Here is a 17,362-nt window from a genome sequence, read left to right on the forward strand (position 1 = left end):
TTAAATGTCTATTTTTGATCCTTTTTATTCTTTACACCATCTGTGCTGTCTTTCCCCACCCCACCCCCTTCTAAAGCCCACACTTGCTCTCTTCTCCCTTCAGAGTACTTTTTAAAGCCCCGTTGAGAGATCTGGGTATCTGCGCAAAGCAGGGCTGTCCTGCCCCAGGGAGTCGGCTGCCTCAGGCAGATGGATGTTTGGGGTGGTGGGGTGCCCCCAGCTGCTCCCAGTATGTACTCCCAGTCTGAACCCTCTCAGCTACCTGCCTTGCACTCCCTAAGCCACGCAGCTGCCTTCAGGCATGGGGAAGGGTGCTGTCTCTCTTGCCAGAATACCAGAATAAGATTCAGTTGCCAGTCTGGTCAGAGGCTGTAAGTGGAAGGGGGACAGGAGCGACATCTTGCTCTGAGGATGCAAAATGTCTTTTGCTGTGCCAAAATAACCCAAACTCTGAAGAAAGAAGTTCCAGCTTCTGGTATCAGAATAAGCAATGTATGTGAATCAAACACATGTGAATATATTTGTGCTTGTTTTGGAGTCATCATTTGAAAAAGAACCTGGAATATTTTTGCTCTGAGACCAACAGACGTGTTAATTTAGTATCCATAGCATGAAAAACCCAGACTCTACAATTACCAAATGACTAGGACTACAATTGTATACCTGGGAGTAAGCCCCATTTATTTCAGTACTTGTGCATGGACATGTCTAGGCATTTGTGCTGTAAATTTTTAAAAACCATAAATTTGTATTCTGCCCTTCATTCAAAAATCAAAGCGTGCTTCACAACATAAAAATACAAAATGGCAACACTAAATACATAATAAAAACAAGCAGACAAAAATCCTTCCCACAAGCACATTTAAAAGGCCACAGACAGTTTAATCATTCTGACAGTTTCCCTCAGCTGGCTCTCTTTTTGTGTGCGAGGGGGGAAATGAATGGCAAAGCCTCCTGCCCTTGGCTGAAGAGAGCCTCTCCTCAGAATCCATGTTGAAGCCCCTCTATTAGCAAAGAATATGCACTCCCTGCTTGTTTCTTGAGGAATTATCTAATTCCTCTTCTAACCCTTTCCCCCTCCAAGATAAATGCATGGAAGAAAATTGTAAATATGATGGAAGGTGGCCTGATCCTGAACCATGAACCTCTTGAGCTTCTCTGGAAACAAGATAGTAGTACTTGCTGTCAGCTACTGAAGCCCAATCCATGTTTATTTTGATATTCTAGCCCACTTATCTGTGTTAAAGACATACTCAAGTGGGCATACAGAATAAAAATATAATAACAAAGGGTAGCTAAGCTACAATTCTAAAAGCAGCAGCAAGAAATCCACAGTGGCAGCAGAACAGCGCAACACACCAGGATAAACACACTCAGTTAGGATATATATATGTATACATACCCTCCAACATTCCTCAGATGAAAATAGGGACATTTCTCACTCCCCCCCCCCAACAGACCCTCCTCGAATCCCCATTTTTTGTCCCCCCCACCCCCACATTTCCTACCCAAAAGAACAGCGAGTGCCACAACCACTTCATCAGTGGGACACAGCACACATGCTCTCCGCCGTTCTGAGAAAACCCCTCAATCCTATTTTATTTTATTATTTAATAGATTTCTTTAAAAAATACACACCAACAAATACATTTTAGAAAGGGGCAAGATTGGAAGTGGACACACAAAGTATTTTTTTAAATCACAACTTCTTGCACTCCACTCCCCCTTTCGTCCTGCCCTCTGCCTGCCCCTCAGAGCTGGCACATCATGCAGGGCTGGGCCTGGCGGGCAGGATCTCTCCTCCTCCTCACCCACTCTCCAGCAGCCGCTATGAGCTGCCCAAGTGAGGAGATGCTTCCTCACTGCTGCCGTCACTCAGGACACCGAATTTGGTGGTGGAAACACTGGCAGGGGAAATAGGGACATTCCAGGATAAAATCAGAAGCTGGGATGGCTTTCATAATTCCAGGACTCTCCCTGGAAAATCAGAACACTTGGAGGGTATGCTTATGTGTATGTATGTTAAGTTGTGGGTGAACATATCAGACGACACAGCGATTCTTCAAACAGCTCTTGCTTATTCACAGGCCAGGACAGAACTGAACTGAACTGAAGGGTTCAGCCAGTCTGCTTATATAGAGCTCCACTACAACGCAACAGTAACCATTTTCTGTAAGTATCCAATCACTGAATGTCACTTTCGATCCCTTATTAGCATATGTGGACCTGAGTGAAAACTATCTACAGTATCCCCCTGCTGGCCCAGGGTGAGAACTTCAGTATATAACAATGTATGTATTTATATATACACCACCATTCTGAGAAACAGTATATGAAGCAGCTAATAGCAAATCGAAATAGAAAAAGTACAGTGGATGCTTGGGTTGGGAACGTGATCCATGCGGGAGGCACGTTCACAACCCGCAGTGTCCACAACCCGCAGTGGCGCGTCTGCACACATGCGGGTTGAAATTTGGCACTTCTGCGCATGCGCAAAGTGTGATTTAGCGCTTCTGCGCATGCACAACCGCCGAAACCCGGAAGTAACCCGTTCTGGTGCTTCCAGGTTTCGGCGGTCTGCAACCCGAAAAAACGCAACCTGTAGCGTCTGTAACCCGAGGTATGACTGTATTGTGAAATCCATGAATCAATAGCAGATTGCAAAACTGCCCTGTGGCGCTCAGAGCACATCTCAGCAAATGGGCAAATTAATATGGGATTAAGTGGTTTCATAAGGAACTGCCAGTAGGAGCTGCATAGTTACTGTTTTTAGCTGGCTCCTCTGCTGCTACAGTAATATATGAACAGCATGGAGCTTACGTGATATGGCTTCTACTAAAACCAACTTTAGCACCCTCATTTTTGAGGGGAAGAAAGAAAGGCAGTGCTGTTGCTACCTACATGATTTTCTTGCCCAATATCCCTTGTCCAATGTGATCCCATCTTTCCGACACCACCAGACAAGTGGTTTGGACCAGCCACTGGTGAAAAAGCAACCACAATGTTCTAGCAGCAAATTAAATCAGGCTCAAATTCAGCACAAGCTACCTGGAGCCACGGCAGGCATCTGGCTAGAGGTTCAGCCTCTGTCCCCCAGCCTGGTCTGGCTCGAAAGGCTGGAGCTCTGCCATCTGAACAATGGCTGAAGACCTGGATGCAGATCTACTTCCTGGCCCTGTATATCATTTTGTGGAAATCCTATTATGCTTGTTCGCCTGAACAGACCGAATTAAGGTTCAGCAAGTGCTCCGATAGTAGAACCCTGCGCACTTGCATAACAGCCATTATCATCTCTTTCCCTCTGAACCTTCTTTAGCAGCCATTACTCAGAAATTATGAGGGTTATTATGGTTGCGGTGGTGGAGCAGTGCTTCTGAAAAGTTCAACGAGTATCTCTGGGACACTCTGTGCATACAATCTTTAAAAAAGAAAAATACTGAAAAAATAACTCCCTAGCATTTCAGTGCTTAAATTCTTTCATTGCTTGTCACCACAAGAGACTGTTGCCCCAGTGTTGTCAAGGAAGAGCTTAAGGGAGGGGAACGTGGCCAGGAAACATCACATGTGAAATGCAAAACAACCTCTCTGTTCCAAATCTGCTATCAATAATGGATGGAGCGGCTAAGTGGTTGAGCAGCTCTTGCCTGCTAGCACAAGGGCGCAGTAAACAGGCCGCTAAAAAAACAAGGCCTGGAGCACCGTGAAGAGGTGTAGCGGGTACACAAAAGCAGACAAACTTGGTGACATGGTGTTAAACAGAGGTTTGTAAGGGGAAAGGGTTGAACCAGATAGAGGTCAGGCAGCACAGAATGGTGGTCTTCCAACCCGTTTTTCTTTTAATGCTGCATCTGCTTTAATGTCAGAGCGCAGGATTAAAGTGTCTCTGGGAACAACTACATTTTGGTCAGTGGGGTGCAGCTTTCCAACCAGCCGTCACACAGTGTGAGATTTTGGGTATTTTGTCTCCTCGCAAAGCACTGGCTAATTTCTAAAGAGAGAGGTGTCAGAGGACAGATCAGCAGTGAAATATACTCAGAGTCGCAAAGTGATTTCATGCTCTTTATTCAGTTCATAGTGGTGAGGAGGAATGAATGAATGTCCCCTCACAGTATCTGCTTTATATACATTATTTACACAATGGGCTGCACATGATTGGCTAATTCCGGAATTCTACTGTAAGCCAATCAGGTTGTGGATTCACTTCTATCTGGAGCAGGATTGGGTGGTTCCTGCCACCCAATCATACTGCTGCATTGTTCTAGGACCAATCAGACTGCTGCATTCTGAATCCTATTGTTCTAGGACTAATCAGACTGCTGCAATTTGGATCCTATTGTTCTAGGACCAATCAGACTGCTTCAGTTTGGATCCTATTCAACTCAGTACATAACACCCCTCCCCTCTAAGTTCCAGTCCTGCCCGGGAGGTCGCATTCATAGTCCTCAAGGTATGCCGGCGGCCTACGCGGCCTGGGGTGTTCTCTGGTCCGGGCTCCAGGTTCTGGCTCGTGTTCCAAGGATGCTGGCTGTGATGGGGCTGTTTGGTCTGGTGCAACCGGCTCGCTCAGTCGTGGTTCTGGTTCCGGTGTCCTTTCGGCCTCACGGGTCCTCTCTGTATTTACTGATTCTGCCTCTCCTGCTGGCCCCTCCTGCTCTATGGGCCTCACTGCCCTGCTGTTCCCTTGGGACTCCTCTGACCTGTCCTCCTTCTGGGTTTCTCCCGGGAATTGTTGCCGTATCTGGTCGCAGTGGCGGCGCCAGCACTGCCCCCCCATCCGTTAGCACCTCGTACGACACGGGGCCAGTGACCCTGGTGACTGTGGCGGGTACCCATGCTGGGCCTGCCCCAAAATTCTTTGCATACACTGGGTCCTGGGCCTCGAAGGTCCGGGGGTTCCTGCCTTCCCCCACCACTACCTCATCCTGAGCTCTATCGGGGTGAAGGCGGTCCAATCTGATTGCAAGGCACCGACCCATTAGTAGTTCAGTGGGGCTCCGGCCAGTCGTTGAGCTGGGGGTGCTGTGCTGTGCTAGAAGGAATGTGGCAAGGCGGTACTCCCAGTCCCCTTGCATCATGCGGCGAAGGGTGTCCTTGGTGGTCCGCACCATGCGTTCTGCTTGGCCATTGGTGGCAGGGTGGAACGGCGCCGAACGGATGTGGCGGATGGCGTTCTGTGCTGTGAAGGTTTGGAATTCTCCTGACGTAAATGCAGTCCCGTTGTCTGAGACGAGAGTGTCAGGGAGCCCGTGGGTTGCAAACAGCCTGCGTAGTACCCGGATGGCTGCGAACGTGGAAGTGGACGGTACCAGTGCGACTTCCAGCCATTTGGTGTAGGAGTCCACCACTATGAAGAATGTTTTCCCCTGAAAGGGACCAGCGAAGTCCACATGCAGGCGTGACCATGGTGCTCGGGCGGACTCCCAGGACTGGACTGGGGCCCTTGGGGGATCTGGGCGGGATTCTTGGCAGGCCTGGCAATGTTTGACCCAGGCCTCTATCTCTCCATCAATCCCTGGCCACCACACATAACTCCTGGCAAGGGCCTTCATTCTTACTACCCCTGGATGTGTCTCGTGTAGGGCTGTGAGGACCCTTTTGCGTAGGGGCTGGGGAACAACGACTCTGCTTCCCCATAACAGGCACCCCTTGTGGGCCGACAGTTCATGTTTGCGGGTTGTGTAGCCGGCGAATTCTGGCCCAGGGCTGCTGCTGGGCCATCCCCTCCACACCCAGTCCAGGACCCGGGAGATGACCCTATCTTTCTTGGAATGGTGTGCAACTTCTTGTGCCTGAATGGGGCGGTCGGGAAGCAGCTCCAGGCTCATAACCTCTTGTGCAGGTGCTGGGTCAGGGCCTGTTTCCGGTAGTGGTAGCCTGCTGAGGGCGTCCGCATGGCCCATCGCCTTCCCAGGTCGGTGAATCAGTGCATACTGGTAGCTGGCAAGGAAAATTGACCACCTGAGGACGCGAGGAGACAGCACTTGGGGGGTCTGCCTTTCGGGGGCAAACAAGCCAAGTTACGGCTTGTGGTCAGTCACCACGGTGAAGGGCCGCCCGTACAAGAAATCATGGAATTTTTTTACTCCCTTCACGATTGCCAGACCCTCCTTGTCAATTTGCGAGTAGTTCCGCTCGGTTGCGTTGAGTGTCTGGGAAAAGTACGCCACCGGTACCTCTCTTCCATCCGGGAGTTGGTGCCCCAGGACAGTGCCAATGCCATAGGGTGAGGCGTCGCATGCTAGCACCACCGGCAGCCTCTCGTCGAAGTGTGCCAAGACAGAGTTTGAGACAAGCAAGTCCTTGACTGCCTGGAATGCGGCCTCCTGGCACTGGCCCCACACTCAAGGGGCCCGCTTGTCCAGGAGTCTGTGTAGGGGCTCCGCTACCGCCGCCTTGTGGGGAAGGAAGGAATGGTAAAAGTTCAATAGTCCCAAGAAGGCCTGAAGTTCAGTCTTGCTCTTGGGCGCTGGAGCATCACAAATGGCCCGTACCTTGTCCCCAGTTGGGTGGACCCCTTCTGCGTCCACCATAAATCCCAGAAAGTCCACCTGAGGCACTCCTAGTAGACATTTTTCCCGCTTCACCTTGAGACCCGCCGTCTGGAAACGGTGCAGAACGGTGCGGAGGCGGTCCTCAAACTCCTCTGGTGTGGGCCCGGCAATCAACACATCATTGAAGAAGGGGGTGACACCAGGAATCCCTTTAAGGAGAGAGTCCATTAGATTCTGGAATATGCCTGGTGCCACGCTGACCCCGAATTGCAGCCGCTTTACCCTGAACGCTCCTCTGTGCGTCACAATCGTCTGTGCCTCTGCTGTGGCCTCATCTACTGGCAGCTGTTGATATGCTTGGGCCAAGTCCAGCTTGCCAAAAATTTGCGACCCAGCCAGGGTGGCAAGGACATGGCTGACCACTGGCACTGGGTATGCATGGGCCGTGAGGGCCTTGTTTATGGTACATTTGTAGTCTGCGCAGATGCGGACCGAACCATTAGGCTTGACGGGTGTGACGATTGGAGTTTCCCAGGGGGCATTAGGCACCGGCTCCAGCACTCCTTGCTCCACGAGTCGATCCAATTCCTCGTCTATACGGGGTTTCAAGGCCTTGAGCCTGACCGGTCGTACTGCGGGGTCAAGCTGTAGCGCAATGGGGGGGCCCGTATACTGTCCCAATTTCCCGTCGAAAACCCCTGGAAATTCCTTGCATATGGCGTCCACGTCCACTTGTAAGCTAGTGTGGTTCACCCCGGTGACAGCTAGCCCCAGTGGTCCAAACCATGCCAATCACAGTAAGCTAATGTAGGGGCCCTTGACCACAAGCAAGTCCAGTTGCCGCGTCCGCCCTCGGTATTGCACCCTGAAGGTCCCCACCCCCATTGTGGGGACCTTACGTTTCTGGAAGTCCCGTAGGGTGAATGGGGCTGGCCTGAGTTTGGGACCCCCTGTAGGACACAGTTTCCTTAAGGTCTTTGCCGAGATTATGGATAGAGTTGAACCTGTGTCAAGCTCCATGCGGCATGGGGCCCCCTCTATCTGTACCTCTACATAAATTTTCTCTACGTTGGGGTGGGGCAACTGGTATACCTGGCAGTCCGTGAGCTCCGTCGAGTTGCCTTGGTGCGTTGGGCCCCGGGACCTGGGGCTCTTGGGTTGGTCCTCTGATGCCTGCCTCGGGTGGGCCGAGCCCGACACACCCGGGCGATGTGTCCCAATTTTCTGCACTGCCTGCACTCTGCGTTGCGGAAACGGCAGGTCCTCCTCTCGTGACTCTCCCCGCAGCTTGCGCAGTTTCCTCCTTCTCGTCGAGGCAGCTGTGGTCTGTGCGCTGCTTGAGTGCGCTGCTGTACTCGGTGCACCTCCTCCCTGTCAGATCCTGAGTCGTCGGTGAGGTCTTCGTGGTGGACCCTCGGTTGGGATGGCAGGCTCGGCTGTGCCTCTTGCGTCAACCTCTCAGCAGCTTCCGTTGCCAGGGCCTCCTCCAGAGCGACCTGGAACGTTAGGTCCTTCTTAGCGTAGAGGCGTCGTTGCAGCTTCTCATCCTTCAGGCCACCGACGAGGCGGTCACGAAGCATGTTCTCCAGCTCTGAGAAGCTGCAGAACCGGGCAGCTTGGCGGAGAGAGGTCACGAACCCAGTTATGGTTTCCCCAGGGGCTTGCCTCTTTGCGTAGAAGGCATTTCGACGAGCCACCACTGAGGGCTGTGGCGAAAAGTGCCCCTTCAGCTGTTCCATTATTGTTTTGTATGGAACAGTAGCGACGTCTTCAGGCGCAAGGAGAGCCCGGGCGATTTCAAATGTCTCCTCTCCGCAGATGCTGAAGAATATCGCCCTCTTCTTGGCGTCTTCTTCATCGGTGACCCCTTTGGCTTCTAGAAGGAAGGTGAAACGGGAGGCATACGCTTCCCAGTCTCCAGATGCTGGGTTGAACGGCGAGAAGCTGCTGTCGGTTGCCATTCTGAGTTCCTTGTGTCCCGAAGCTGAAGCCTGGATACATGGTGCGAGGCAGCGGTGCGGCAGGTGGCGGTGCTGCGGTGCGGTGTGTGGCAGTCAGCTCAGCGGGATCCCACCTTCGTCGCCAGTGAAATATACTCAGAGTCGCAAAGTGATTTCATGCTCTTTATTCAGCTCATAGTGGTGAGGAGGAATGAATGAATGTCCCCTCACAGTATCTGCTTTATATACATTATTTACACAATGGGCTGCACATGATTGGCTAATTCCGGAATTCTACTGTAAGCCAATCAGGTTGTGGATTCACTTCTATCTGGAGCAGGATTGGGTGGTTCCTGCCAACCAATCATGCTGCTGCATTGTTCTGGGACCAATCAGACTGCTGCATTCTGAATCCTATTGTTCTAGGACTAATCAGACTGCTGCAATTTGGATCCTATTGTTCTAGGACCAATCAGACTGCTTCAGTTTGGATCCTATTCAACTCAGTACATAACAAGCAGAAAGAGAGAGAGAGAGAGAGAGAGAGATAGAGAGAGAGTGTTTATATGGGGTGGCGGTGATGTCCCCTCACTGCTGTCCTGATGAAAATCTCCCTCCATCAAGCGCATAGCTGTCAACTTTTATCTTGCAAGGAATCCTAGTTGGAATAAGGGAATTTCCCTTTTAAAAAAAGGGAAACGTTGACAGCTATGATCAAGCAGCTATTTATCCTGGGAGGAAAGCTTCCATTGGCACAGGGTAAATTCCAGGGGCAAAGTGAATTTTCACTGGGACCACAGCAGAGACAGTGGGGGAGGGAAAGTAAAAAAATTCTAGGCTTGGGAAGAGTTTTGAGGGAGCTGCGGGGAGGGGGGGGAGGCACATCCAGCACTCAGGTCTAAGATTCCCCGCCCCTAACCCACGGGCTCCCAAATCTCTTTGTACAAAGCAGGCAATACTGAGAAGTCATCATGGTGGTAAGAGGCACATTTCTGAACTTCTGGCTGACAAAGAAGCTGGCAGTTGAACTTTGGTTGCTGGGATGCTGGAGTCTATTAGTGTGTTTATGTTGCTCCCACAATAGAGTCCACTAGTACTACTAAGGCATTGCTTTTCATGATTAGCTAGAAGTGGAACTGAAATGGAGATTCCATGCAGGAACTTGATTTATTTCTGTCTTATCTAGCAATGTCCTTCCCCTCTGCCAAGATCCATCTTTAATGACTTCTCATAAGTAAGTGCCATTCAGAAAAGTTTTTCTCATTGGAGATTCAGCCCACCCCTTGCTTCCCTGCTGCAACCTGACTAGGAGATTAATGCTGAACTGACACTTCTGCTTGTCCTGCCACTGTCCCTCCGGAAGCGGAACGAAGGTCAATAGGTTTTTTCTGCTAATTGATGTTCTGATTCAGCAGTAATGGGACGATGGGACAGCAATGAGTGGTCAGAGGGAGAAGACCGGGAAGAGGAGGTGACAGAAGCTGAAGAGGTAACAGGGTTTCGAACTGCTAAGTGGGCAGGAGCTGGAACCAAACAATGGGAGCTCACCTATCATGGGGATTCGAACTGAGAGAAGTCCAGAAGCAGAAACAGGAGAGGAGGGAGGCCAAGAGGCAGAGATGAGCCAGGCTGATGAAGTGTCACAGTGTCTCCCCCTCCTGCTGCAACAAGCTCCCCTCCCCTCTTGTCTCCCAGAACCAGGAGAGGCATGAAAAGGGCGGAGGAGAGGTTGATTGCATGTAGCCCCTCTTGCTTTCAGTCTCAGCAGCTGATCCATGGTCCAAGACTTACCAGGAATGAGGTGTTGTGCTCATTAGGCCTGACACTCTGCCAAATAAAGAGTTAACTCCAATTTGAACAGTGCAATTTATTGCCGGCTTGCTCCTGTCAGCCTATAAAGCTGAAGACCTCTCGGACCCATGCTTTCTAGCCATGGGACAAGTAGAAGTGTGGATGAGCCCTTATTCAATTTAGACAAAAGTAAAAAGGATGGGCAGATAAATGACTAGTTTATTTTCAACTCCCCATCGCTTTGTAGAAGAATAGTGCTAGAATAGTACATTAGGCTGCCATGATTTGGACATCTACAACATCATGTAGATTCAGTGTTAAAAAGTGAATGAATGACAGTTCCGAGGGGAAAGGGCTATTATAGAAACAAGCTTAGCTGGAGGATGCTGAACAGCATCTGTGGAAGGGGGGTGTATCCCAAAACATAACTGAAACAACAAAATCACTCCCAAAATCTCTCTTTCCCAACTCCTTCCTTCTAGCGACTGGATATGACAGAACCTGGTCACGAAAGTGTAGGGAAGGAAACTCTCCTCATCCAGTCCCCATTGAAGTCTCAAGGCAAAGCTCCTCACCTTCCCCTAACACCGAGGCCGGTCACCTGCACAAGCTTTTACAATATCTCCTAAATGGGAATGCCACCTTGTGGGAAGATATTTGGAGTCCACATTACAGATTGGAAGCAAATGTACTGTGTACCTAAAATGTTATCTGAAAAAGCAACTTGATTATCCAGGTCTGCTGTCTTTTGGGCAGTAAGCAGGAAAAGACACTCTGTGCATGTTCAGAGACACATGTACTCCTGGGGCATGGAACAGTGAGCCTCTCTGAGTGCTTCAATGGAACATCTAGTTCCAAAAAATTTCCATTATTAAATTAAGTACTGGGGTGGGGTGGGGGAAGCATCAGCACAGAACATGTATTTGCCTGCCAACTGGAGTTTTCTCATCACTGAGCAACCATCCCCACCCCCATGTTTCTGGGATTAGGAAACGAGATTTCCAGTCATGCATAAGCCTTGTGCCCCTTTTCTTAGAAATTAACCACTAGATGCACCCAAAGGTGGACACCCTCTCACCAGAAGCAGGAAATCCTCAAGGACAATGTGATTAGCTGATGAGTAGGTAGCAGATGAGCCTTGCAAAATACAAACAGGTATGTAACTTGAGATGTCAGCAGCAGCCACCTTTGGAGGCCTGTGGCCCAAAACAGCATTTGCAGAGCTGCTAATTGATGGTTTGGAAAGAACCTATGTTAGGGTTTGTAATGGTAAGTTGGCCCCTGCTCCAGTGCCAACCCTGCAGAGCAGCTTAGTAGCACCAGACATCCTGTAATTTTGTTCTCTCACTTATGTGTGTGGGATTTCCAGGGCTAGGTGTGTGGGATTTCCAGAGACTTACAGTAGAGTGGTCTCCTCCAGAGTAGGGGAACAGCCAGCTAAATTCCATCTAAATCTCCTGCTTGGCAACTTCAGTCCATCTCCCCTCTGCTCTCTCAGGCACTTCAACAATTAGCAGCTTAGCTCCAAGCAGCCTAAGCCACATGGGAGGTTAACCAACCCTTGAGTCTGTTCAGAAACCAGTACAGCCCAGTACAACCCACTTCATAACTATTCAGCAGCTCTGACAGAACCATGTACTGTGGCCTCCTAAGGACTTTTTACCCCTTTGGAAAGGATTGGATTAGATTCAGTTGACAGCCTGTTTAGCCACACTATTTCTATCAAGGTAAATTCTCAATATATATACCCTTTCTTTGCCTATGTCACATGTAGATTAGACCAGATTTATTTCTCCCAGTTTTGCTCCTTTGTTCTGCTAGGAATCTGAATTTCCTGTATGTTTTGCCAAGCACAGAGCCAGTGTGGTGTAGTGGTTAAGAGCGGTAGTCTCGTAATCTGGGGAACCGGGTTTGAGTCTCCGCTCCTCCACCTGCAGCTGCTGGGTGACCTTGGGCCAGTCACACTTCTCTGCAGTCTCTCAGCCCCACTCACCTCACAGAGTGTTTGTTGTGGGGGAGGAAGGGAAAGGAGAATGTTAGCCGCTTTGAGACTCCTGAAGGGGAGTGAAAGGTGGGATATCAAATCCAAACTCTTCTTCTTCTTGTATCTGCCTAATAAGCCTTATAATGTTGCCTCCACAATTTGCTTTCTAACTCTTTTCTAATTCTTCCAGCAGTAATTTGCTTCTATTTCTCTGTAGAATGAATGAGGGAGAGAGAGCACAACATGCTTCAGTTTATTGAAATAGTGTATGTTGGGACATGCTAATATGCCATGAGGAATAATATAATGAAATAATTAACAGTCTTTCAAGAGCCTACCCGCTGCAAATTTGAACCCTTACTCTACCCCAGGGGTCAGCAACCTTTTTCAGCCGTGGGCCAGTCCACTGTCCCTCGGACCTTGTGGGGGGCCAGACTATTTTTTTTGGGGGGGGATGAACCAATTCCTATGCCCCACAAACAACCCAGAGATGCATTTTAAATAAAAGGACACATTTTACTCATGTAGAAACACACTGATTCCTGGACCGTCTGTGGGCCGGATTAAGAAGGGGATTGGGCCGCATCCGGCCCCCGGGCCTTAGGTTGTCTACCCCTGCCTCTATATGAGTCTCACTGCGTCTTCTGGGTTGACCCCTAGATGGGGTTCAGGCTTAATCAGCTCATGAGCACACAATAGTAATTACTACTTTAGTCTGACACAGCAATGGAAATGGCAACTGAAACATGTTAGGTGCTTTACCAGTACTTAACATTTCTACTGCCTTTCCAACTCTGAGGAGGATGTCGGGGTTGAAGTGAAAAAGCCTTGGTGAGTCAGGCATCTGTGGACAAATGGCATGCAAAGTGTTGAATCAAACGCTGCTGCTCTTGCAGCTGCTGACAATAGGCTAGATGATGTGGAAATGAGCTTTCCCTGTCATATAAGCCCCAGTTGTTGATCTTCTATGCTAGGCTATTTGCCCACACAGGTTAGCAGTCATATGGTTGTATATATAACAGAACTTCCCACATGTGCCCACATGTGAACGGATCTGTCACAAAGACGCCAGCTAGTGTCTCTCCAAGGCGCGCACACTCACACAGGAATAGTTCACAGAGCAATTTTTAGCACACTCAGCCATAAAAGCAAGATCAGATCTGAACAAGTGATCCTTGAGAATACACACACCTTAAGCACACGTGTGAATGACTATATAAATGGTATTCCCTTGAGCGTTCATGAAACCTCCCTCCCTTTGCACGCTCACACACACACACACACAGCATTTGTGCCTCGTGTCTGTAATCAGTGCTGTGCTATCAGCAGAAGAGACTGTTTAGTTTCAGTGCTTATTTTCAATGATGGCCAGAAAGGAAAGAGCAGAAGAACACACAAGTTATTGGGAACAAACATTACTATTTCAGATCAGGTGCCTTGGTTTTTTTCTAGTTCACCAGTGCAAGGGGGGGGGGGAGAAAGGAAAGCACCACACATTTACCTCCAATACAAACCCACATTTGTATTCACATTCTTCTTCAATCCCCTACATTTCACCTCCCCACTTTGCTATTCTCCTGAATTCCAGGCACTCAGTTCAGAACAGGGGACTTTTAACTACAGGATTTACAGCCTCCCCCACCCAATTTCACATGACCCAAGGCCTCACACAGAGCTTATATAGGAGGGGACAGTCTAATTGTTTGAAGGCTCCATATCCAAATGACCTATGAGATTAGCTAAATTGAAGAGGGCTGCAAGCAAAGTATCAGCGGAGGCTCCTCTGTTGGGCACTTTTGCTATCAATCCATCAGTTCCTGGGAGCACAGAACTGAAATATTTTGGCTGGAGACGTGTCCACATTTCCAGTGACTGAGAGGCTTCAGCCCATCTCCTCTCCTTAGCCAATCAATGTACTGTACTTTTCCATGTATAAGACTAGGGTTTTTTTTACTAATAAATAATGATAAAAGGGGGTGGTTGGCTTATACACTGGGCAATCTCCCCCCATTTTCTTAATTTTGAGTCCCCCAAAATAGGGGGTGTCTTATATTCCATGTTATACATGGAAAAATATGGTAATCACTATCAGCAGGTCCCTCCCTGGTCGTTCCCCCTAGAAATGACTTGATGACCGTATTGGCCCGAATATAAGATGCACCCGCAAATAAGCCACACTCTGAAAATTGAAGGGGGGGGGGGAACATAATACAAGGGCTGCTTCCAGGGGGGGAGGGGGGGGGAGAGCCGCACTGCTTTGCCAGCAGCGTAAGGTCGTGAATATGAGCCACACTTTTTACTGTCAGAATTTGGGGGGGGAAGTGTGGCTTATATTTGGGCCAATACGGTAGGTGGTGGATTCTATTATCCTTTTCCTCCCTGTTTTTCTTTGCAAGAAGCCTTGGAGGATATTAAGCAAGCTGGAACAAGAGAAGCAGCGGGTGGGAGTGAGGTTGCCCACCATGTCAGTCTGCCAACCAGAGCCATGCATTCTTCCCGTGGTTGTTCATCTTTCTAAGCCTGCATTGTGTGTGAGGGGCAGAGAGAGAAATAAATTTTCCTCACAGTTAGATTGGAAAAGAACATGTGTTTTATGTGTGTTGTATATGTGATGTAACGCTGTAACAGCAGGTGGCGCCGTGGAGTCCCACCTTTCCCAACCGGATTTCCCTGTATGAGTTACAACGTGTTTAACTGAAAGTCTTCTTGGATGTCTAGAGCAGCTTCCGTAGGAGAAACAAGGGAGCCAAGCTTGCAGCAGGAGGAGCAGTGTGTGCCTTTGCTTCTTTGCTAGAATCCTTCATTTCTCTCCACTCTGCCTTCCTCCAGCAAGCCTGCTCAGGGTCTCCCTCCCACTTTCTTGGGATCTTTCTCTCTCATAGCATTTCCACCCCCCTCAATTTTCAAACACCACAGCTCAAGCTAGAAAGCCCACCTCAGATTCTTTCCATGTTGTCTTAGGTTAAAGTTTACCCCTCCCTCATAGAGTGACAATGCCCAGCCCCCTTCATAGAATCATAGAATAATAGAGTTGGAAGAGACCATAAGGGCCATTGAGTCCAACTCCCTGCCAAGCAGGAAACACCATCAGAGCACTCCTGACATATGGTTGTCAAGCCTCTGCTTAAAGACCTCCAAACCACAGCTGCCAGCTATTCCTTGGGGAAAGCTGTATGTTTTGTGTATGGTGTGACTGTGATGTGACACTGCCAACTACAAACCACACTCTCAGTTTCCTCAGATAGACATATCCTGTATGTTTTTTTATTCCCAATCCTCTTCTGGCTGATTTGGATCATTGTATGAGCAGCCATTGGTCATATCCCTGTCCCATTCACTTTATTTGTTCAGTTGAAATATTCTGTGTTTGTTTTGTTTTTAGTATGTATTGTGTATAAAATAAACAAGCAAATGGCACTCTGATGAGAGGAACTTTATAGCTAAAACTCTCCCGGGCAGCATTAACAACCACAGGAGCCGTGTCCTGCATGGAAGCAATAACGAAACAGTCATCTTGTTCTCTTATACATTAAAGGACACACTCATCTCTTCTGGCCCCTTTTCTCTGGCTCATCTTGTTCCTGGTATACCTTTCCCTGCAAATGACAGCCACTCTCCACAACTGTTTCCTGCTTGCCTTTCTCCCTGCCTCCCACTCTAGCAGGATTTCACTGCCTCTGAGCCACATCTGTCACTGTGTCAGAAGGAGCGCCTTTGTTATGCGCTTGCTGGTTCAACACAGCTTCCCGTAGTTCTCAGGGAAGGTGTATCCCCCTCCCTGCGCCCTCAGCTGTGGTGGAAATGTCATGCAAGCCTCAAGTGGAAGTGGGACGCCTGCAGCTGGAGCGGGGGGGGGGACAGCACCTTTGCAGTGGCGTAGCGTGGGTTGTCAGCACCCGGGGCAAGGCAAGTAATTTGCGCCCCCTAACCCGTGGATTTGCGCCCCCTAACCCGTGGATTTGCGCCCCCTAACCCTAACCCCCAGATGTTGCGCCCGGTGCGGCCGGCCCCCCCTGCACCCCCACGCTACGCCACTGCACCTTTGCCCTCCTCCAGCCCATCCATCACCGCATCACAGGGTTGTTGCTGTTTTTGAAAAAGGGCAAGTGAGTTTCCTTACTGGAAACGCCACACAGCTGTGGAGCTGTGCCCTGCACAGGGCAGCAGAATGAGGCAGTCGTTCAGGGTTGGTAGAAGTGGCTGAACTGTCACAGGGTGGGGAAGTCCAGGACTGAGGTATCACCCCATGCCTGACTCCATCCACTGCAATACCACACTTTCTTCAAATCTTGAGGCAGCTGTCAAAATATAAAATCAGTTAATAAAACACAAAAAATAAATAGGCACAGCTGAGAGAGGATGGGGGGAGGGGAATAGAACGATGCTCAAAAAGCCAATCTAAAAAATGTGAGTTTTATACCTTCAACAGGGAAGTGCCCCAATTCACACCTAATTCTACAGCTTTGGAGCTCCACATGGGGGAGGGAGAGGCAAACGGATCCCCAAGGTGGTTATTATGATTATTTGATTATTTGAAGGAATGGCACTATTCACGGTTGTTGGCATCCATCTGTGGAGTGTGCCTTCGAGGGTGAAGTCAAACCATTGCGTTAGCACTGAAGTGACTTCTCTGGGGTGCAAGCCTGGGCAGTGTGCTGTGGCTGATACAGGAGAGACATGTTTTATTGCAGCTGGGGCAGATGAAGGTGCCTTGTTTCACTACAACAGTCACACCATGGCATTTCTTCTCTCTGCACTCCTCCAGCAGTCATTCCTCCTCTGGTCAATGATGTGGATACATGACCTGCGTGTCCTGAAGACAGGTGGTGGAGGGAGAAGGCTGTTAGATCTCTCTCATTTAAAAATAAAAATACTGCAGTTACAGATTACCCTCCCCTGCTCCTCAAATCTGGTTCAGGGCTGCCATGACAGAAGTTGAGAGTTTAACTTTTCCTGCTGTTTTCCCAGTCTGAAATTCCCCTGCCCTGCTAATATGATCCAAGTGGAGGTCTTTCCACCAGCAGAAGGGGGATAAACAAGGTAGCTTAAAACAGAAGACGCCACTGAGGGTAGTAGAATTATCTGCCTTCTTGGCTATCAGTAATGAGTAATTGAGGTATGGATGAAAGTACAAGCTGCAGAGCTGTGCCAGACAA

The sequence above is a fragment of the Podarcis vaucheri genome (assembly GCF_965113315.1).
Source record: "Podarcis vaucheri genome assembly, chromosome: 6".
NCBI classification, from domain to species: Eukaryota; Metazoa; Chordata; class Lepidosauria; order Squamata; family Lacertidae; genus Podarcis; species Podarcis vaucheri.